The sequence below is a fragment of the Ictidomys tridecemlineatus genome, chromosome 6 (assembly GCF_052094955.1).
Source record: "Ictidomys tridecemlineatus isolate mIctTri1 chromosome 6, mIctTri1.hap1, whole genome shotgun sequence".
In the NCBI taxonomy this organism is placed as follows: Eukaryota; Metazoa; Chordata; class Mammalia; order Rodentia; family Sciuridae; genus Ictidomys; species Ictidomys tridecemlineatus.
This window is the reverse complement of record NC_135482.1, coordinates 198,834,451-198,856,714: the sequence shown is the minus strand read 5'-3', so window position 1 is coordinate 198,856,714 and position 22,264 is coordinate 198,834,451. Positions and strand designations below refer to the sequence as shown.

Genomic DNA, 22,264 nt, shown 5'->3' with positions numbered 1-22,264 from the left:
CGGAACTCTCTAGTTTCATTTCGGTCTTTAAAAAAACAACAAAAATGAGACCTGTCAACATTTAGAGATTAATTAGGTATTTGTGCTTTTTCCCAGTGTTTAGTGCTTCCTCGTGGAGAAACGGTTTGTGGTATCAAGATGCTGACTTGGGTACTTTCACTTTCTCATCCGAGTCTCGGCCCGACACAGCAGAACCTTCCGTGCCAGCTTCCGAAGCGCCTGTCCCTAGTGGTCCTCACAGCCTGGTCCTCCGTGGACCTAGGCTTCAGCCCTGCTGGACAAACTGGAGGCTTCCCACGCTGAGGCCCCCTGGGCGCGGTGCCGACCTGGGCTCCTGGGCAGCATCCTGCCTGGCTCGCCCACGCCACACCTGGCCTGGCTGAATGGCTGCGGAACACAGGACCTTGCCTTCTCAGGCCACCTGGAGTCAGACCTTTTCCCCACCCGCTGTGGCCGAGACGCTCCTGGAGCACAGCATCTCCCCGCGCCCAGGAGGACAGGGCAGCCCCTCTCTCAGACACTCGCCACTCACACATGGCCTCTGTCCTCTGCCTGCCCCTGGCCATTTGTCCCCCCTCCTTCATTCAGCAAATCCCTGCGAGCTGCCGTTCTGTAGCCAAGGACGCAGGAACACATAGACAAGGATGGACAGGCGGACCTTTGCATCCCAGGGGGCGAGAGACGAGCAGACACTAGTAACCTATGTGACATGTTCCTCAGTGACAGTGCGGAGAAGGCTGAGGGGAAGAGGAAGAGGGTGTCAGTGTTGAGAAGGTGCCAGGGTGCAAGGTCACGGCAGCCAGAGGAAGGGAGTGGCCATCCATCCTGGCTGGTGTGGACTGGCCAGGGAGAGTGCAGCCTGAAGACTGGACCCCAGGAGCCCGACCGTGGAGGGTGGTGTGGGCCCTGGAGCTCCTTCCCCCAGCTGCCCTTCTGCAGGCTGGGGGCTCCTGCTGTCCCAGGACGAGATGGCTGTGCCCTCCTGGCCTCCCACCACGGCCAGGCGCCTACTGTTCTTATATTTGCTCTTTTCCCTCCAGGGTTGGGAACTTCTTGAGAGCGTGAACCATGACCAGTCTCCTTCTTAGTATTGTACATGCTCTTCACGAAGTGCCATGAGTATGATCTCCAACAAAGACCCCCTGAATTGAATTCTTACTCTGTCATCTCCTCCGTCTGGTCAGGAGGAGTATAAGTTGCCGTGTTTGCTTGTGAACAAACCCCAGTAAAGACATCAGCTAACTTTTTCAGACTGGAAATAAAAAACCAGGCACAGATCTTCAGGGGATCTGTGAGTGACCTTTGACCCCCCGTTTCCTTAGTCCCTAGAAGAGCAGCCTCCTTAGAGGAGGAGACATGAGATAGAAATTTTACAAGCCAGAAACCTTGGCCTGGCTCAGACTAGGAGGGATGGTCTATGGGTGGCAGCTGGACTCAGAGTGAAAAGGTGCATGTCCACCTGGTGTCCCTGTGGGTTCTCAAATGCACCCCTCTCCTGGACAGCAGGAAGAAACGGGTTTGCTTTTCCACCCGAGGAGCTATAGGGCTCTGAGTCGGGCCCAGCCCTGCACCTGCTTCTCTAGTGCACCCTGGGGTGCTGTGTGCAGTGGCCAGACAGCTTAGGAGGGTCCAAAAGGTCACGTGCAAAGGGCCAGCCAACCCTCTATGGTGTGTCACCTCTGGTGAGCCCAGGCGTGTCCTCTGAAGGCTCTGCCATCCCCCCAGCTCCAAGGTCAGCTGGTGATGTACCCCTGGGAATTTCCGAGGACCGAGTATGGAGGGGCTAAAGACTGCAGCAATCCTCTTCCCCATCCTTCCCTGGACGTCCCCGGATGGCACACCTGCCCTGAACAAGTGCCATCACCAGGCGTCTGACACCAGTGGCCACAGCAGAAACTCTGGGTGTGCAGAGGGCACCGAGCCAGGAGCCTGACCCAGCAGGGAAAGTGCCCCCAGGACATGAACAGGGGCCTGCGAGCTGAGCGGCTCTCAGCCCTCACTTTAGCGTGAAGCGTGGTATTTAAAATGTAGGAATTCATGATTCCAGACCTCAGCCGTCCGCTCCTCTTGCTTTTCTATTTTGGTTGTGGCAGCTGTTTCTGAGAGTTCACATCCACCCACAGCTGCTGCTCCGCAAGGCTGGGGCCGCGCAGCGCTCTGCACCCCGCTTCCTTCCCCAGCAGAGCAGTCGGGAGCCTCCCACCCCAGGGTCGAGTGTGCCCCTGCTACAGTTCATGGTGGTGCTTCCCTATTAGAGATGCGGCCCGGCCCGAGGGAGAAGAGGTGGGGGGCAAGTTCAGGGTGGAGCTTCGTCAGTGTGCATTCTGGAACCTCATTCACTAGAGCCATCCATCAGCTCCAGCAAACTATTCACTTATTAAACCATATTTATGATGATAGATAATTAAAATGGTCACTGGAACAATTCAGTGAGATTCGCTGAGACTCATAACTGCAAAGATCAGACAAAGAAATCATCGTCTCTCCCATAAGATCCCCAAGGAGGCCAGTTTGTGAAGACCAATAGCTCTGGAGAGCCTGAAGCCCAGCGGCCTGGCAGGAAAGCCTGCAGAAGCACCTTCCCAGGCTCTCCCCTCAGCCACCTTACAGGGACAGAGCCGAGAAAATCACCTGTCCAGGAAGCCCTCCACAGCGTCATCTGGGTTCAGTCTGGGAGCCCTCCCTGTTCTAGGAAGAGGGGACAGTCCAGGTGGGCGCCCTGACCTTTGCTGGGCTTTGTGCCCCACACCAAGGGTATTGTGGGGAAGAGCAGGAGAACTCACCAGTGGTGGGGGACCGTGAACTAGGTGACTGGCACAGAATCATGGGAACGCTGGGAACGGCTGTTTTCCCATACAAGTTATCTAACTTGCAAAAACATTTATAATTTGCTTACCGCCATATTAAAATCTAGATAAGGCCCCTCAGTTACAAGAAGACTTCATGGCTTTCTTATCTGCTTTTGCAACATCTTGTAATAAGTCTTCTTTTCTGGTCTGTAGTGCTTTTTCAATCAATGCAGCTGACACCAGATGATTTCCACACAAGGGGCATGTCACGCTGGCCCTGTGTGAACGTTGACCTAATTTACTTAATCTTAGATTATTTATCTGGAATATCTTGCCTGTGAATATTTGAAAGTGCGTAGCCATTGTCGTCTTTAGGGGAAAAGGAAGAGCGGAGGGAGGAGGAGCGCCGCTGCCCTTCATAAGCCGGCAGCACACTAGTCCACGCGGCACGCAAGCTGCTAGTGAATTGGAATTTCCAGCCTGTGGCGTCTGCCCACGGGCACTCGGGGTGCAGGTCCCAGGCTTCTCCTGTTTACCCTTGCTTGCCCTGTTTAATTCTTACATTCCTGGATGGATCTGGAAAAGGGGGAGAGTTGCTCATTTCTGCGGTTTTCCTGGTACTTGCTAACTTCAGTCAGAGCAAACATGAGCCATCACAAGACAAGCATCCTCTTGGCCACACCAGAGCCCGGGCACCGAGACCCTCAGCCTGGCGCAGGGCTCGGGCTCCTCGGCAAGACACCTGCCTCACTCTGCTAGTTCCTTGGCAACCTTAAAAAAACAGGTAGTTTGATCGAAGACGAAAGTGTTCCTGTCAGTTCCTTCCTTACGGGTTGAACAGAAGCCTCAAGAGAGAGGGATGGTTTTCAAAGAATGGGCTCCCAAATAAAGCCATTTCAGTTTGCTTACCCACAAAACTCCCATCATTCTTGGTTATTTTACAACGTCTTTTCCTTAGTTAAATAAGTATTCATCCAAAAATAGAAAAGTGGATGTTAAATAATGAGCAACAGGACAGTTTCTTTTACAATAAAAGTAATTTTATTCTGAATTATCTTTGAGCTAGTTACAGTTTGTTGGCCAAGTGAGCTGCACTTCAGACATGGGCTGCTGCTTCCTGTATTAATTATACATCCCTCCCAGTAAGTACAGCGATGACACACGTAGATGCCACAGCCGTGGGCAGCCCGGAGTTCATGATGCACTTCTACCCAATCTATTCAAAACAGTAAACCTGGCATCAAAAGGAAAAATATGACTTCTAATTTTTGTAACTTCATTTCAAGAAATCTTGTGTCTCAAGACCATGTTTTCCTAATGGTGAACAAAAACTTTTTTTTTATATTATTTTTTAGTTGTAGTTGGGCAGAATACCTTTATTTCTATGTGGTACTGATGATTGAACCCAGAGCCTGGCATGTGCAGAAGCCAGTGCTCTACCACTGAGCCACAACCCCAGCTCAAAAAAACCCCATTATTTTAAAATACCGTCTTTAAAATAAAAAGATTACAAGCATGTCTTCTGTCATCGCTGTGATCCGAATGTGATTTCACATTTGAAAGCTTTGAGTCGGTCACAGGAATTAAAGTCCAGAAAGAACCCACTGCAAGGAGGACAACGCATTTCCCCGGAAGCAAACTCTTGCTTGCAGTTTTTGTTTTCTCCCTTAAATCTTTGGTTCTGTTTGTGGGTACAGTGGAGGTAGGTGGAGGTGGTGACACATTTGCATAGAAGAATTTAAGCAGAAAAGTGTCAAAATGCTGACCCCAAATTGGAAAGCGAACAGGGTTGTTGTAGAACTGCGTGGACCTGCAGCAGTAACCTGTAGTACCTACATCCCACCACGGGCCAACATTTTTGTAGATTTTTTCAAAAGTTACTTGCAATTCATTTAGGATCTCTGACTGAGAGATGTGGCCATCGGACAGAATTCACATTGACATGGAAAGGACATGAATCAAGCAATGAAATACAAGGCTCCCCTCCCCACAAGCACTCTCTTGTGTAAAAAGACTTTTAGGTAAGAGGTGCTGCACAAGTCCCTTTGATGTAGTGGCTCTGCCTTGGGCTCTGGCTAGGTCACACCCTGCCTACTCCCCACCTCTGCCCCCCATTTGGCTTTTCCTGTGCACTTTCTAAAGGGTCACTGAGAAGGCTAGGAGAACTCAGGGAAACACAGCACAGCTCCAGATGGGAGCCGTCCATTTTAAACCTCCAGACACTACATTTTAAAAAGATAAAAAGGAGGTGAAATTGACTTAACTAATACATTTTATTTAACCCAATGTATCCAAGGTATGATCATTTCAATCTGTAGCCAGTATTCTAAATGATTAATGAGGTATTTTGTAGGCTTTTTTAAATTTTTTTTTTATATTTATTTATTTTTTAGTTCTCGGCAGACACAACATCTTTGTTGGTATGTGGTGCTGGGGATCGAACCCGGGCCGCACGCATGCCAGGTGAGCGCGCTACCGCTTGAGCCACATCCCCAGCCCGCTTTTTTTAATTTTTAAAAAATATTTATTTTTTAGTTGTAGTTGGACACAATACCTTTATTTTATTTATTTATTTTTATGTGGTGCTGAAGATGGAACCCAGGGCCCTGCACATGCCAGGGGAGTGCTCTACCGCTGAGCCACACCCCAGCCCTTTGTGTGCTCTTTTTAACTTGATATCTCTAAAATCCAGTGTGGCTGCCAGGTACCCCTCCGATAACACTGGTCTGCCCAGCAGACTAGAGAAGCCAAGTGGGTGCTGAGAGAGAGCATGGACCAGGAGTTGGTCACAATGCGACAGTACAGTCAACTGCACTGTGCTGGGCAGGATCCCAGCTCCCAAAGTGCAGAAGGACCAGGACACTAAAGTTTAGAAATGAACACATCCTTCTTCCTGCTGCAGCTGCTGGACTTCCTCCTCCCGGGCAGGGTCAGGAGCCCAGCATGCACAAGCCCCCCACCACTAGAGATTCAGGTGTGTGTGTGCATTGGGGGGAGCCCATGGAAGAGTGAGTGTGTGACTGTGTAGTCTGCTTGTCAGAGAGGTCAGTCCTAGGTCCCGTGTGTGTGTGTGTGTGTGTGTGTGTGTGTGTGTGTGTGTGTGTGTGTGTACTACAGTAAGAGTGAAGGCTTCCTTCAGGAATCATGTTCTGACACCCTGACCTGTGGGAGTCCTGGAGCTGCCTCAGTGACTCAGAGCAGCAAAGCCTCCATCTCCTCAGGACCCCACTGCCCACAGGACCCGACTGCCCACAGCCAAGGTCTCTGTCAAAGTCTACCTCTGGGTTTCCCTGGCCTCCACAGTGCATGGCCTGGCAGGGGGCTTGGCAGCCCCACACACCACAGTGGGCAAGGACCAAGAGGAGCCACCACAGGTCCAAGGTGCCCATCATGCCATTCTCCACAGGGGGAAAAGAGTCTTCTCCTTCAGTCTCTCCAGAGGTGTCCAGGTTGAAAAGTCTCCCATCCCTAGGCCCAGGTTGACCACTGATAGTGACCTGTCCTTCACCCCCACCCATAACCAAACCAACCGTGTCCATTGATTTCTTAGTTTCCCTCTGGGTGAACAAAAATCGTACCCCAATCCTCCAAATCCTACCCACTCCATTTGTGGAGAAATAGGAAGGCATCTAAGGAGGGATCCGGGTTCAGGGAAGACCTCTGGCCCACGGGAGAGACCTCGGAGCGCAGGGGCCACAGCGCTCTAGCCTCACCCTAGGAACGGGCCTGGTGCTCTCCGTGTTGGCCTCCTTTTCCTGGGAACCTTTTCCCTCCCCCGGACGCGGCCGGGAGCTACAGCAGACCGCAGCCCGGGAATGAGCAGAGGGCCGCTGGCCGGTCAGCGGACCAGGCGGAGCCGGGACCCTAGGAATGCGGGGAGCCCCGCTCTCTTCCGCGGGTCCCGAGCTCCGCCCCCGCCCCGCGGACACCAAGCGCCTCCTTCCCACATCATGGCTCCAGAGAAAGGAGGTCACCCGCGAAGGTGGGGGCCGAGGGACCAGGCTCTGGCGGCGAGCAGAAGCCATTACAGGGGACGCTGCGTGGGGACTGGCAGTTGGCGGGCCGGTGGCGGAGCTGGCTTCACTCGCCGGCCGCCCTAGGAATCACTGGTCACTGGAGCTCACTCCATGGGAACTGGGGGGCTTCGGCGGCCCTCCTAAAACCCGCTGCCTTTGTCCTCTCCCTCACTGACCACGGGCCCCTTCCCAAGGGCTGGAGAAAACGGCAAAACCGCGAAACCTCGGGGCACGAGTCAGACAGCCAGACTCAGAGCCCCAAGGACCAAGGTTTGTGAATCCACCAGAAAGGGGGGACTTCGGCTCCCCACCGACTGTCCCTAGCGCACTCCCCAGCGCAGTCCGGGCCTCCCCCCTCGCCCCGCCCACAGAAGCACCAGACTTTTAAAATTGCCGTGGAAAGAGAAGCCTTCCCGGGAAGGCCCTCCTGGATTCAGATTGTCCGGTGTGGAAATCTGACGTTTGCCTTGATGACGTTAGCGCGGCAGCCCGGGCCCAAGGCGGCCAGTCTGCGCAGCTGCTGGGCCTTTGAAATGCCCTGGACAATGGGCTCCCTGTTCTCGGAGCGGGGCCTCCCAGCATTTGCATAGACTGTTGGGCCTGATTGACCAGCAGGCTGTCGGGATCAGTATTGTGCACAGATCACTTCAAGATGGTCCCCGGTGACAAGATTCAGGTGAGAGATGAAGTGGGAAGATTCCTGACAGTCACTGGGAAGAGCAGCCTTGGAAACCTTGCAAGAGCTTTGGTTTGTTGATTTTAAAAAATATATTTTTTAGTTTTAGGTGGACACAATATCTTTATTTTTTATTTGTATGCGGTGCTGAGGATGGAACCCAGTGCCTCATGCATGCTAGGAGAGTGCTCTATCACTGAGCCACAACCCCAGCCCTGTGTGTTGATTTTTGAAGTGGGTTTGTACTTGTTTGCTCCTAAACACCTCCTCAGTTGGAAGGGAAAATTCAAGAGCAAAACTTCCTAACAGGAATTGACAAAGCCCTGTTTGTTTGGGGTGTGTTCTGAGGTATTCCTTTACCTAAAAACCCAATAAATATACTGCCCAAAGGGGAGCAAATAGTTTCATTCTCTGTGGCCAAACACTGTCACCAGTTGAGTCCGAATTTGCGATTTTTTTCCAGAAACATTTTTAAAGTGACAACCCTGACCTCGGATGGCAAACCGAGCTGTAGAAACGGGTGAAATCAAGATGGTTCACCCTCCAGCTACTAGCCAGAAGCGGTACTTGGTTCTAGAAGTCGATGGTGCCACACTTACTGCAGACCTCACGGCGCTCAGCCCTTCCACCGCCAAAATGATTTCCACTTAACGCTCCTGTTTTGACTTCAGCTCAGAAAGACAAAATCTTGATAACACAAGTGCTTCTTCCCCAGAGGTTTGACACCATCTGCCACCACCTTACCCAGCGCTGGAGCGGGCGGGAACTGTGGAATTGGGATTTGTTTCCACGCCCACAGTTTCTGTCTTGGGATTCCAATCTTGGAGGGTGTATTGTCAATAATTTGCAGGGACCAGGATCCTGTGGGAGGGGGTCTGCAGGGAGGGGCCAAAAGCGGACGGATGGGTGGAGCAGAAGATGAAGCTGGAAGAATCAAGACCATGGGCGGAGTCATCTTTTGCAGCCAAAAAAAAAAAAAAAAAGTGGGTCTGAGGGCTTCATTTCTCCCAGGTCAAAAGCGTTCGATTCCGACAGACAGTTCCGCGGCCGCGTGCACCCGGAGGCTGCGCGCCCTCGCGGAGAGCCTACCCTGCCGCTCCCTCTGCCTGCAGGCCTTTCTTCCCACTCCCTTCGCCTCCGCGCCCCGGCGCCACCCACCCGAGCTAAAGCAAGTTCTAGAGGCGCACCCAACTGCCCTCACCCGCGGGCTCCGACTCTGGCGCACCGCGTCCGGGCAGCTCCCGGGAGGCGTTTCCACGTCCCCACTGCGTTTGCTGCGGATTGCAGCGACGCTCATCTCGGGAATATAACGATTAATCCAACCGCAGGTTTCCAGATAAGTGATTGTGATGGAGATTGTTGGCGAGAAAATAGACAATTATCCGCTGTTAGCTTTACATAAAGATCGCATTAACTCAAATTAGTTATCAGACAAAAGAGCGTCGGCGCGCGCGCCCTGCCCGCCCGCGCCCTGCCCGCGGGGACCCCCGGGCGCAACCCGGCCCAGCGCGAGGCGGGCGGGGCCCAGGCCTCGCTGGGCCAGCAGGGCCAGGAAGTGGGGGGCGTGCAGGTGGGGGAAGCCACCCTGGCCCCACGCAGGGACTGCGCAGAGTGCTGCGCTAGCCTGGACCCGGCACAGGGCGGCCTGTCCCCGCGCCCGCGCTGTTTCCCTGGCGCTCCCCTCCACTGCCCCAGCCCCCTAGCCCACGTCCTTCCCACACGCGCGTTCTTCTCTCCTGGACGCTGGGCGAGGCCGGGTCATTCTCTCCCAGCCCTCAGTAGCCCCTGGTTTTTGGTCCTTGAACTCAAGCGGGGACATCATCGGTGACTCCGGGAGAGGAGCAGGCTCTCCTCCCCAGACGCAGAATCAGACTCTGCCTCGCCGAACGCGCTTTGACTCCCCGGCCCAGGGGAGGAAGCCCACTCTCCCCTCGTGCCACTGCCCCTGTACCGCACCGCATCGGTGCTGCTCTCTACCGGACCCCGCTGCCCCGCGGAATAAGACATGAAAGGGGACTGGGGGAGAAAGGGGCCGGAGAGACCCTCAGAACTGTGCGTCGACGGCCTCGCCAGGGTCCCTGGCCGAGTCCCGCAGTGCGAGGGTGGGGTGGGGGCGGGGCCTAAGCAATGCGGTCGAGACAGCGAACCCGCGAGGGTCCACGCACGGCGGAACCTCCTGCCACGCTCTTCTTCCTGTTGCCTATCAGCGTGGACAGCGGCCTGTTGGAGTAGGGATTTCACGGATGCTGTCGATCCAAACAAGCCCAGCAGCGCCCATGCCCCAGTCCAGTCGCAGGGCCCAGCAGGGTCCCCACAGTCGCTGGCCCGCGCTGGCGGTGGCGCTTGCTTTGGGGCCGGCCTCTCCGGGCCCCCAGGGTCCCCGGGCCCCGCTGAATAGGGCGGATAATGACCCCCGGTTCCCAAGGCAGGCTTTCTGCTGCCTGGTGAGCCTGGATTTGTGTGGTCCAAGCCTTTCCCAGCTTGTCCCATTCTGTCACCGGGATAAGGGGCTCCCTCGGCTCGTTTGCACCTGCGTCGCTTTTGGCTCCTTCAGGAATGCGCTGAAGCTTGTAATCAGCTTTGTGAAGCCATTGAGTGCACGGCTGAGTGAAACTTCCAAAGCTCGAGGAAAACCGGCCCGCTGAATGGGAGCCAGCATGGGGCAGCTCTCCAAGCCTCTGCGCTGCCAAATTCCAGCAGAGCCCCTCACAATCGCGCCGCGCGGGCTTGACTGCTTTCCCCACACTGAGAAAAGTGAGAAAAGAAAAGCGAAATACCAGTCACCGAGGTTAGCCGTTTGTTCCCAGATTAATGGCGAATGCTCCCTCCTACTCCACCCCCATCAGCATAGCTCACCGATTCAGGAAATATGACATAGTGGAGGGGAGGGCAGTTACTAACAACTCCTCATCTGATTTTACATCTTCTGTCCCTCCCCTGGGGATGGGGTCTCCAGGCCAAGCCTGGAGGTGCCTGCCCTTGGGCCTCTGGCCTAGGGTGACCACAGTCTAACTGCCTTCTTGCTTGAGCAGAGGTGTGAGATGAGCCACATGCAGAGCTCCCAACCTGGCACTGCAAAGCCCCCAGCACATTTCCTCCAGGACACAAAGCCAGCAGGCCAGGCTCTCTGGCTCACATGCCCACTGCACCAGGCAGGCTCTCTCCTCCAAACAAACAGGTGCCTTCCGATCTCCGAAAAGAGGAGGGTGCAGGGAAGTGGACCCCTGACATCCATTTGCTTTCCTCACCAGATGACTTGAGAAGAGGGGTGCCTTTGCCCTCAGAGTTGTAGCTGCCACCCCACTGCCAGGTTCTTGGTTCTGGTTCAGGAGGGCAGGCATCTGAGCTGGGATCTCCTACTGAATTCCAGCTGGGAATTCAGGATAAGAGCCTCCCAGTGCCTCCCGGGCCCCTCAGTCCTGCTGTCCCTCAAGGCGAAGGAAAGTTCCAGGTCAGCTTTCTCTCCAGAACAGAAAATCTTTGGCAGCCAGTAAGAGGCCAGCCCACTTGCAAAAGGTAAGCCCACACCCGCCAAGGTCAAGACCTACCTGCATCCTCATAGCCTGTTGATTGCTGGTTCAGTGGACTTCTCTGTGCCATCATACCAGGTTCTGAGGCAGAGCCTGGCACTGCTCAGGTGGAAGAGATGTCAGCCTGTGCCTGGGAGTGGGCACTGTCCAGTTTGCCCTGCTCTCAGCCTGGAAGCAGGTCATCTGAAAAGGAAACATGGAGTTCTTTCTCTGGACCATTTACGAGCCCTCTCCTCTGTGACTCTTGTAGAAATTATTTGGAGGAAAGAAAGTGAAGGCAACGTTATGATCTGTGCAGAAACAATTACTGTGAATTTCTTTGTGCAATGATTTCCACCATGAACTGGAAGTCTTTCCTCTTCTGCAAGCACACATACAAGGTTTGCTGTGCCTTTCCTCCCTGCACACACAAGCTTGGTCTTCCTGCTGTGGCAGAGCCTTGCTTCCTATGGGGGCATCCTAATGCCTGACTGTGGCTCTGTGCTATAAATAGTCCCTTGTAGATCGAAAGGCTTAATGGGCCTCTTTAAATACCTAACTTATTATAAAGCCCTGGGGAGAATAGAATTAACAGGCAGAGCGGAACAAGAAGAGAGCTCCCCCTGTAGATGCCCCGTTAGACCGCTCTGGTCCCACTCTGGGGAGGTGCAGAGTGGGCAGGAATTTTCCTATTTTTATACATCTAGGTGCATAGGAGCCACAGTGCTCCTAGCACTAAGAGAGGCCTTGCTTCATGAAGCCCAGCCTGTGTGAGCAGGGAGGAGACTGTCCTTAAGAGGTCAAGTGAGCAGCCCTGACAGAATTATTTGAGGTATCCTGACTGTTATCAGTGGTCATAATAAGTAAGAAAAGTAGTACATGCTTTGCCCTCATTTTAAATGCACCAGATAGTCCTGGGGACGAGCAAGGAGACCTCCCCTTTCTGATAGTTCTGAATCCCCAACAGTGGCACAATGAGGAGTGTGGGACTCACCCTCCAAGCCAAGACTTCATGCAATCATTCGCTAAAATGCTGCAAACATCCCAAGTCGCACCACCCAAGCAGGCATTCAGAGTTTACTTTTTTTATCATAAAGTTTGACATGATGTTTTCAGCAGTGTTTCTCCTTCCAACCATTCTCAGTAACAAGTCAGGAGGATATGCTGCAATTCAGAAATTAGTGAAATTTTATTCCTGGTGGGGGCGTTGGATTAAGAGGCTGGGAGAGTGTGAAGCAAGTCAACGTGTAATTGCATGATAAGGCTCTCACGAGGAATTTATTGGCCAAGTTGCTATTTCTATTCCTTCCTAATCTCGTTTAGCACATTCGTTCTCTGCAATCTGTCTCCATAATCTTCCATAGCAGAATGGCAGCCAACAGAAGCACGCGTGTTTGGAGAGAAGAGAAAATATGCAGAAGCGTGATAAACTGATGCTAATTATCCATATTTAGGACACCGAGTGCAGAAGATCAAGGTTTACAAATAGCAAACCAGAGCCAATGGTGATGGCTTCCTCATGTGGAATACATCGGAGGGGACCAGATAAGGGTTTCATGGGCAGGAGAGATTTATTGGTCAAAGGGTTCACCTTCCACTTTTCCACTTTTATGTGGCAGTAAATTATTTAGGCTAAATTCACCAGAACATTACTCTTTCATTTGGCGATGTGCCACGACTTGCTCTTTCTTTGTGTCCTTTCAATGCAAATCCTTGTAGTTTAACATCAGTCGATAAGAAACAAATAATTGAAGTAATAGGTAATTCCCTTTAAATCGTTCATATAGGATGGTCCCAGGAAGAATGAGACGAGGTGGAGAGCAGAGGCTGAGAGGGAAGCTGTGTCTGCCTCAGCCCTCCAGCCCTCGGATGGCATGGCTGTCAGGAGCCAACCAAGAGCCTGGATGTGCACGTGAGGTGCCTCTGTGTGTGGCCCAGCAGGCACTGGTGGTGAGCGGTAGGTGTCCAGCAGAGCCACATTTTCCCCTGGCTGGAATCCTGATCGCTTAAAAAAAAAATCCACACTTTGTCTTTCTCCTCCTCCTCTGTCCACACCTCACTTCAGACTGACTGAGCATCACCCACAGTCCTCTCCAAGACTCCTGGCTGAGAAGAGTGAGTGAGGGCGAGTGCCCACAGGAGGGGCCAGGTGGCACCATGGCCAGCACCGTGGAGGTCCCGGTGTGGAGCTTTCCCCCGTGTCACCAGGTTGCTAGGAGCACTTTCCAGTGAGGAGCTCCAGGTGGACAGGACTTTGCTGAAATGTGCTTACTTTAACTAGCTTTATACTCTCCAGTGGTATTTGATATATATATTTTTTGACACATCAACTTTGGTGCCAGCTGGAAAATTGGTCTCCTTGGTCCATCCTGAGATGCTTCTAGAGCCATCATTGGTAGCTTTTTTAGTCGATGGTAGAGAAGGAAAGATTGAATCAGCATGAACCACTTATAGGGACAAGGTGGTTTTGGAATAAAAAGAGTTATGTTGAAGTTTGGGGACACTGTTTAACTCCTAGGTAAACAGGTATTAGGGCCAAACAATCCTTACCAAGTAGCTTTTCTTCACCTCTGACCACATGGACCTGAAGTTATCTAAAGGAGATGTCCACACATCTTTTCCTCTATTCCACAAGCCTAAGATGCATCTTTAGTTTCCACCTCACGATGAAAGAACAAGGTCCGCCAATCCCAAGTGGTCATGACGGAGACAGTGCATTGAGGTTTCAGAGATGACAAACACATTTAAGTTATGTGATATGTGTCTTAGAACCAGAGGATTGTAGTATGCATCATTTAGCTAACTAAATAATGAGTTTATAACATTTTGCCCAAAATATTTTCAAAATTACCCATTGTTCTATACAAGTTAACTTCGTTATAAATCAAGTCTATAGTTACATGTAATTTTTAAATGTAGAATTGAAACAGTTATTCATTCCACTCACCAAAAGAAGAAAGGAAAGAAAAAATATATATAAATATTCTTTTATCAGCAACAATCTAGCAATTGTAGGTTGCTAGTTTTTCCACAAATTATCTAAGTTAGAGAAGCCCCAGTTGTTTACACTACTTGACACATTCGGACACTAAAGAGTGTGCTGGTCCCCATCCATGCCTGGTACCTGCCACTAGGATGTGCATCATCTGGACCTGTTGGGGTTTGGTCTGGGGACTCCAGAGTGGACGTGGTTAATTGGATCATTTGTTTTCCAGAATCAGCCTGTCATCCTCAATGACAGGAAGGTGACCTACATGACACACTGGTGCCAAACTCTCCACCTTTCCATGCCCTTGTGTTGACCTCCACAGGTCACTTCTTCACCCCATGCCACCACCGGTCAGTCTGAAATTTTACCATTATTCTGAAAACAGGATCCCCTTCAGAGAGAGATCAGATAAATGCCCGGTTAAACTGTACCCGCTGAAGCGAATGTTAAAATTTTAACTTCTTTTTAAATTAAATTCAGCATTCTCTTTTAAACCAGCTTGTGTTCGTCCAGGTGGACACAGAGACTGATTTTCATCTGTCTGAGCATCCCGGGGCAGAATGTGGGAAGGCAAACAGCAGGGACTCATCCAGGGACCTGGGCCTCCACCACAGGCTGCCAGGACACCAGTGTCCTTCTGCAGCCCGTGGCCTGTGCCTGTGTGCAGGTGTGGGCAGGCGTGTGTGTGCACTCACAGGTGGGGTCTGCCCAAGTTGAGCTCTTGGAGAGCAGAAAACAGGGGGGTGTCGAGAGGCCAGGGGGAAGAGAGAGCAAGCGATCAGCATCCCTCTGAGGACGAGTGTTCTCCTTAGGTCCGCGATGCTGACAGGTATGAATGCCGTCTGTAATGGGGCACGGTGGTGTATGAGTATGACCCCAGTGACTCTGGAGACTGAGGCTGGGGGAGTGGCAGGTCAAGACCCACCTTGGCAACTTAGTGAGACAGACCCTCTCTCTCAAAAAAAAAAAGGACTGGGTGGGGCTGAAGCTCAGAGCAGAGCATCCCTGGGTTAAACCCCTAGTTCCACAAAATAAATGGATGAATGAACAGACTAATGTGATCTGTGTGCTCGACCCCGAGACCCAGGCCCTTCTTTGTGGTGTGGTTGGGGATGTGAGAGGCTGCTGTCTCTGCTTCCAGCCTTCTTAGCCCTCTGCCCACGTTCTGAGCCAGGTCATAAGCAGATATCACTTCATGCACGGAGACCCCAGTGAGCATCTCCACCAGTACCTGCTTCCCAGCGGGTCTCCACGTGCTGCAGAAAGGGCTCTGGGAGTCCACCTCTCTGGATCATGCTGGGCCTCCTTTGTGGAGGCATTTTGGCCTCCTTAGAAAGTGTCTCTGAGCTGTGGTCTCTTATCCATGGGCAGTGGACATTGAGGCATCTGAAACAAGCACAGAATCCAGTGATTGTTTGCCTCTGAATTGGTCAGCAAGTTGACGAGAGATGCTGCCATGTGCTTGGCATGTTGGAACACACTTTCAGCTCCAACGCCTTCAAATGGCTTCTGAGGAAAATAAATAAACAGAATAAGGGTGGGACTTATTTGGAATTATTCATTATGAGACCACCCGCAGCCTGACACTTCCAGTCCTGTCTTAATTCTTTTTACAGGGCAGGAGGGGACCTCAGATCCCGACATGTGCAGCAGTTAGCCTCGGCTCCCTCTGTGGTGCAGGGGCTGACGGGTCACCGTGGGGCCCTCTGCAGTCACCCGGGGCTCACCCTGGCTTTTGCACATTAAAGAGGAATAAATACCCGGCTGACTCTCCTCGATCATTATCTGTGAGCTGATGTGTTAAATGAGCCCGTTGCTTTAGAGGTTGTAAATGACAAGATTTTTACTATTACGAGTAATTTATAGCTATTTCCTGTTTGACGTGACAGATCCTCATGGAGAAGTCCAAATTTGTCTGCTTGACATACATTTATTTTAACACTTTTCCCTTCCCCAGATTCTAGCATGTACTAACTACTGTTTTCCTAGGTGTCAATTTGCACCTGTGGGGTCTACCTCTCGAGGCCTCCGTGAAGTCCCCCGGCCTCGACTCCAGACGGCGCCTGCGTTCCAGCAGCTAATGTAGGTGATTACTGGCATATTTACTGTAATTTATAAAAATCACAGGAAATGACATTTTTATTAGTCACTGCCTCCACCACCACCGACGGCAATGGATGTTATGCATACAAATCCATTTTTTAAGATTGTTCCTCTGAAACCAGCCGCTCTTTCCAGGCTAACTGTGAAGTGATCACATTTCACTTAGTGTGAACGGATCAAGAAGGAGCTTAGACTGCAGCTGATCTCCCAGGCCCCCCTGTGGGGACTGGAAAGGGCAGGGTCAAGGCTCTCAGAGACCGAGAGGACCCAGCACCGCCCTGACCTGGCCCGAGAGGCAGCGTGGAACCCGGCCAGGCTGGGCCCTCAGGAGCACTGCCTGGGTCCACTGCCACCGCAGCTGGTGCACACGTCCCTGTGTCAGCAGACTCCAGACCAGGGCAGAGGGAGTCCAGTGGAGACAGGCAGGGCCTCTCTCTTCTGTCTTGTCACTCCACGTCCCCGGGCAGCCTGGCTGAGTCTGCGTTGGGGACTATGGGAGATGCTGGGCTGAACACTGCCAGGTTCTTAGTGTTATTGGGTCTCAGAGAACAGAGGAGGGAACAGCAAAATTCAGCCTGGAACCCCACTTCCCAGGAAGCCTGTCCCAAGCAGCCCGAATCCCCGCTGTGGAGTTTGAAGGGTGGCCTGCGGGCATCGAGAGGCTCAGAGCTGCTGTGTGCGGAGTGGGGTCTGGTGGGAGCCACGAGTCCTAGCAAAACCAGGTGGTTGGTGACCCACCCGTGGGCAGGCCGTGATCGGGGCAGGAAGAGGGCTGAAGGTGTGCTCTGGAGGACTCGGCCCCCACAGGGGAGATGGAGAAGAAGCCGTGGAGGGGAAGGAGGAGCCAGAGGGTCACCTTCCCCCACAGGTGAGATGGAGAAGAAGCCCTGGTGGGGCAGGAGGAGCCAGAGGGTCACCTGTCCTCACAGGTGAGATGGAGAAGAAGCCGTGGGGGGGCAGGAGGAGCCAGAGGGTCACCTGCCCCCACAGGTGAGATGGAGAAGAAGCCATGGTGGGGCAGGAGGAGCCAGAGGGTCACCTGCCCCCACAGGTGAGATGGAGAAGAAGCCATGGTGGGGCAGGAGGAGCCAGAGGGTCACCTGTCCCCACAGGTGAGATGGAGAAGAAGCCATGGTGGGGCAGGAGGAGCCAGAGGGTCACCTGCCCCCACAGGGGAGATGGAGAAGAAGCCCTGGTGGGGCAGGAGGAGCCAGAGGGTCACCTGCCCTCACAGGTGAGATGGAGAAGAAGCCCTGGTGGGGCAGGAGGAGCCAGAGGGTCACCTGCCCCCACAGGGGAGATGGAGAAGAAGCCCTGGTGGGGCAGGAGGAGCCAGAGGGTCACCTGCCCCCACAGGTGAGATGGAGAAGAAGCCATGGTGGGGCAGGAGGAGCCAGAGGGTCACCTGCCCCCACAGGGGAGGTGGAGAAGAAGCCATAGTGGGGCAGGAGGAGCCAGGGGGTCATGTCAGGAAGCTCAGGCAGGGAGACCAGAGAGCAGGGCTGTCCGCTGTCTGCGCTCCCTAGAGCAGTCACCATCTGCCATGTCAGGGAGTCACCATGGGTCACGAGGCCCAGGTGGAATGGTGGGGCAGGAGTGAGGTGCGGAGCCAGCAGACAGGGGCAGAGAAAGGACGACCCCGTGGTGAGATGACTGTGGGAACAGGAGGCGGGGCACCTGGGCATTGGGAGGGTGGCACACTGAAGACACAGTGTGGCGCATGCTGCCTTCACCTCACAGTCTCTCCTGCCCTCTTTCCTCATGAAAACCGCCAGTGGGCCACAGCTTGCCTTTCTCACTCCTGTCCCCAGTAGTGAGGAGAGATGGAAGGGCTTCGGCCAGCATGGACAGGGAGGCTTCGCCTTGGACAGGATGGCTGGTGGTTGCCGGTGCTCTGGCCTTGCACAACGCACCCACACTGGGAATCCAGTGTTTATCCTCTGTACGGAGAGAAGGGGTGCTTCTCATGACCATGTTGTGAAAGAGAAAACCAGGGTTCCCAAGACACAGGTCCTAAATACGAAGGCTCACGCCCACCCTGAGTCCGCACAGAGAGCACACCATCAATCCCCCAGTGGACGCGCTCCTCGCAGGGTGGCCGCAGCCCTGGAGGGTGTGGCGGGCAGAGCCAAGACGATCCGCGGTGCTTGTCCAGGGAGGACGAGACCCAGACACCAAGCAGAGTGCAGCCGTGGTGTCCAGCATGCGTCGCCAGAAGATGGGGGGAGTGGGAGAAGAATAAGTGAAGAGAAGCAGACCTTCAACAGCAGAGCGCGCGCTCTGGCCAGTCATTGTGGTGGGCTGAAGGGCTGAAAGGAAAGTCTGGACACTTCGTGGGACAGAAGAGGACCGTGGACTGAGAAGCATCACTGGCTGAAAGCAAGGAACTCTGGGACTGAAGGTCCAACCTAGAGCGCGTCTTCTCCCCTCCCGGGAACTCCCTCACGGCCGGTGTCTGCTCACTGTGCTCCTGGCCAGCGGCCTCAGAAGGAAGTGGGGACTTCTCGGGCAGCCTGGGCCCTCCCACCATCACCTGGCCGAGTGCTTGGCTGGACCTGGAGAGGCCATGGTCTGCACTGGCCGTGGGGAGGGCCAGCCACGTGTGGCCGAGTGCTGAGCCCCAGGGACAGCAGCTGGGTTTCTGGTGGTCGGAGCACAGGCCTGAGGTCTTAAAGAAGAGGTTCATGGCCTCAAGGTCAATTTTGTGAAAATCCAGTCTAGCTGATGTTGAAGGAACCCACACGATTTCCAGGGTTTGAATAACTCCATGGCCTGTAAGGAACATTTTGTGCCGTGGGAGCTGTGAGTTGGATGGCGGGTTGTAAGTGAAGAGTGCTGCGCCACACTCACTCCCCGCCCGAGGCGCATCCCGCCGGGCATGTACTCCTGCAAAGGACTTGGGAGTGCATGTTCCCAGGGAGTAGCCCAGATAATTTTGGCCACCTGTAATCCCAGTGGCTTGGGAGGCTGAGGCAGGAGGATCCTGAGTTCCCAGCCAGCCTCAGCAACCGTGAGGTGCTAAGCAACTCAGTGAGACCTTGTCTCTAAATAAACTACAAAACAGGGCTGGGGTTGGGACTCAGTGCCTGAGTGCCCCTGAGTTCAACCCCCAGTACCACTCCCCCAAAAGAAAGAAATACCAGGAAAAGAGAAGATGCCCACACCCAGACACGGGGTGGACGTCCATGAGTGCCACCGTAGAGGCTCTGCTCCTCTCCTGTGACTCACGTTGGTAGGCACCAGTACGCCTCCTTGAATGCCAGCGTGGTCTTCCCCTTCCTACCTTGGATATGGTAGGCACCGTGCGTTGGTGAACCAGGGGACTCGTGGGTTGGGGTGAGTAGGACACCATCTTTGCACACATGCTGCACCTACACCAGGAAACTGGTGATGTGCCAACCTGGGTGCTCTGGGGAGCATTTCCGCTTTCGCGTGGCCAGACACACGGCACAATGAACCGGTTATGGAGAGCTGGTTCGGGGCCCTTAGTTCCTTCTTGCCATATGTAAACCATAAAGAGAATCTGCACACAGACTCACCCACACATGGCCTCTCCCTGGGAGAGCATTCGCGGTATCTCGCCAGGCAAGCGGATGAGTGTAGGTGCGGCCCACAGAGTTCCCTTATGAGAGTCAGGTTTGGAGGCTGCTGGGTGGTATCCTGGGAGGAGCATTGGGTTTCACCAGCGGGTTCTATCTCCTCCCTGGATGCCAAATTAGCAGGCTGAGTCTAAATCCCCACCCAGCTGAGATTTTCGTCTAATCAATTTCTCATTGAACCCCCAAGTTTCTGGTACTACAAACTAAAAATCTCTTTGTGGCGAGTATGTCTATAATTTTAGAAAGGTTTTCTGATATTCTGTCTTACAGGAGTTTTGGTCTGTTTTAGATTCTTTGTTTTATTTTAGAAACCAGACTGTCTTGCCGTTGCCGTGTTTCTTGTATTGGTGTGCGCGGAGGACACACCAGCAAGCGGCACCCGGGCCCTGGGCAGCTCGGATGCACGTGGGGCACGTTAACTGGGGATTACCCAAATGACTCCACTCTGCTGGGTCGGCCTCTGTCCAGCCCAAGGGAGGAGGCAGCACGATTCTATTTAAGTGTAGCCACATATGCACATCTGGGGAGAGTAGCTGTTTTCCGTATTATTCCTTGCATGAATTCTCTCCTACCATAAGGCCTTATCATTTAGATCCCTTGACTGATGTTCAAAAAATTCATCCAACATTTTGGGCACAGAAGCTCCACTGAACTTCACTGGGGGCCTCTTTTCTAGCTGTCACCCACCTCTGTGTGACAGGTAGGAGATTCATGGGTCAATACCTTTGTAAGTCCTGGGTGTGATTTCCACTTCTGGACATTTCTTTACAGGGTCCATGAATCACTTAAAATTTTTCTGAGTCTTTCCATGGTGATTCCTTGGTACCTGCTGGGAGGTAAAATTCATGTTTGTGAAGGAAACTGGCACTTACCCTGTGGGTCCCCACTTAACATGCCATGGCTCTCTCGAGGGAATGCACTGGCCTGGGAGTGGGTCTCCCTGTTCACCTGAGCCTCACCAGTGACCGACTCCTGTTGCCCCTATGGGTGATGGTGGTCGGGGTGTTTGTCACCAGGGTGGCTTGTTATTGAGGTGGTTTGTGGTGGTGAGTGTCAGGGAGGTGGGTTGTCACTGTAGTGATACTTGACCTTGGTGGTTGTCATGGTGGCGAGTTTCAACATCACTGTGGTGAGACTGCCATGGTGGCTTCTCTTATCGGGACCTAAGGGAGTGTCCTCTGCAGATGTGCCTCCATGGCAGGGGAGTGCTCTGGTCAGCGCTTTGCTGCGTCTGTTCAGTGAGAAGCTCTGCCCCTTCCGTGGGCTCACACTGCCTTCCCCTCCATGTGGAAATGGAGAAAGTCTCCTGGGGTGAGAAGGAGAGCAGGCTCCCAGGCAACAGTAAACAGTGGTGCCAAGGTCAAATCAGCCGCACCTGGCCTTGGCGCACCAAGCCCAGAAGACAGGCACTTCACAGTGAGCCGGCACAGTCTCTGAAGCTGTAGGTGGAGAGTCCGCAGATCCCCTCTGGCAGAAAGGCCTTCACTGCACATCCACCCAGGGCCCTCCTAGGCACCCAGAAGGGGGTCTTGCTGCTGCCTTCAGGCCTTGCAGAGCTCCAGCCAGTCACCTCTCTTTGTAAGTGCCCACTTGATGGCTCAAAGCTTGGTGTTGTGTGCAGGGATGAAACCTGGTGGTTAGAAGAGAAAAAGGTGGAGGAACTAAAGCCTCCTCAGTTTTCCCATAAGGAGCCAAGAACATGGAGAAAAGAAGACTCGTGTGAGAGAAAGCAGTGAATTTTAGACCTAATAAAAGAGGAAATCCCAATATGGTTAGTAATGAAAACCTTGAGATAGACGACAAAGCCATGAAGCAGAGCCACCCAAGGTGTGTTCAGCTCACCGAGGTGGTGCGTCGTGAGCTGCAGGCAACTGGCATAATGCTAAGATCAGAGAGTTCCTGGTTAAGCCTGGTGGCTTGAACACTTATATTTATTTATTTGTCCTTCTTGGAACCCCACTAATGTGAGAATTAAGTAATAAAAGAGAGGAGACAAGAGTGGCCTCTGAATAATAGCTTCTGTAGAGATGGAAATAAGGAGGGATGAGCAGACTCAAGAAAGCCAAGAACCAATGGGTAGAGTGAGTGAAACCATGAAAACCCGCCAGTGCCTGCCACGGAACCACAGGGGCCCAGACGGCGGAACCCCGCATCACAAATGCTGGTCTGAGGCCAGGTGGAGAGTGACTGGTCCATAAGTACTTCTCCAGCCCAGCAGACAGAAGCTGCCCTCCAGCAGACTCAGAGGCTGGAGACCCACAAGAGCTAGATCATGGGACAAAAGGCCCAGCTGAAAATGACGATCCAGTGCAAGTGCACAGGCTGAGCTGCAGGTCCCCTGTCTGCCTCCTGCTCCCTTCTAGGAATGTTTGCTGGCGACTGCAGAATTCTCTTCTAGAGAAACAAAAGGATTCGAAGGAGGGAGGAAGGAGAAAACTATAAATAACTAACTGACATCTGAATGTTCCTGCAATGAAAAGTCCAAGCTCAAGGCTGGAACAAGGCCTGCAGGTGTCCTGCAGCCCACTCCTGGGCTTCTACTAGCCTCTCAAGGCCTCATTTGAAAACTGTTAACAGGTAAAA

General features: G+C 53.1%; 1 long non-coding RNA gene across 2 annotated transcripts in view; it reads right to left on the bottom strand.

The window, feature by feature from the left end:
- Positions 1-3,807: 3,807 nt before the first annotated feature.
- Positions 3,808-22,264, bottom strand: part of LOC110598580 (uncharacterized) — a 45,103-nt gene continuing 26,646 nt past the window's right edge. Inside the window, exons 1-4 of one of the 2 annotated variants that reach the window (XR_013423541.1) lie at positions 20,405-21,623; positions 15,211-15,365; positions 11,030-11,194; positions 3,808-10,226 (exon numbers count right to left, since the gene is read on the bottom strand). This is a non-coding gene — a long non-coding RNA (uncharacterized LOC110598580). Of the gene's footprint in view, positions 10,227-11,029; positions 11,195-15,210; positions 15,366-20,404; positions 21,624-22,264 lie in introns of those variants that run through there. The other variant, XR_013423540.1, reaches the window with a different exon arrangement.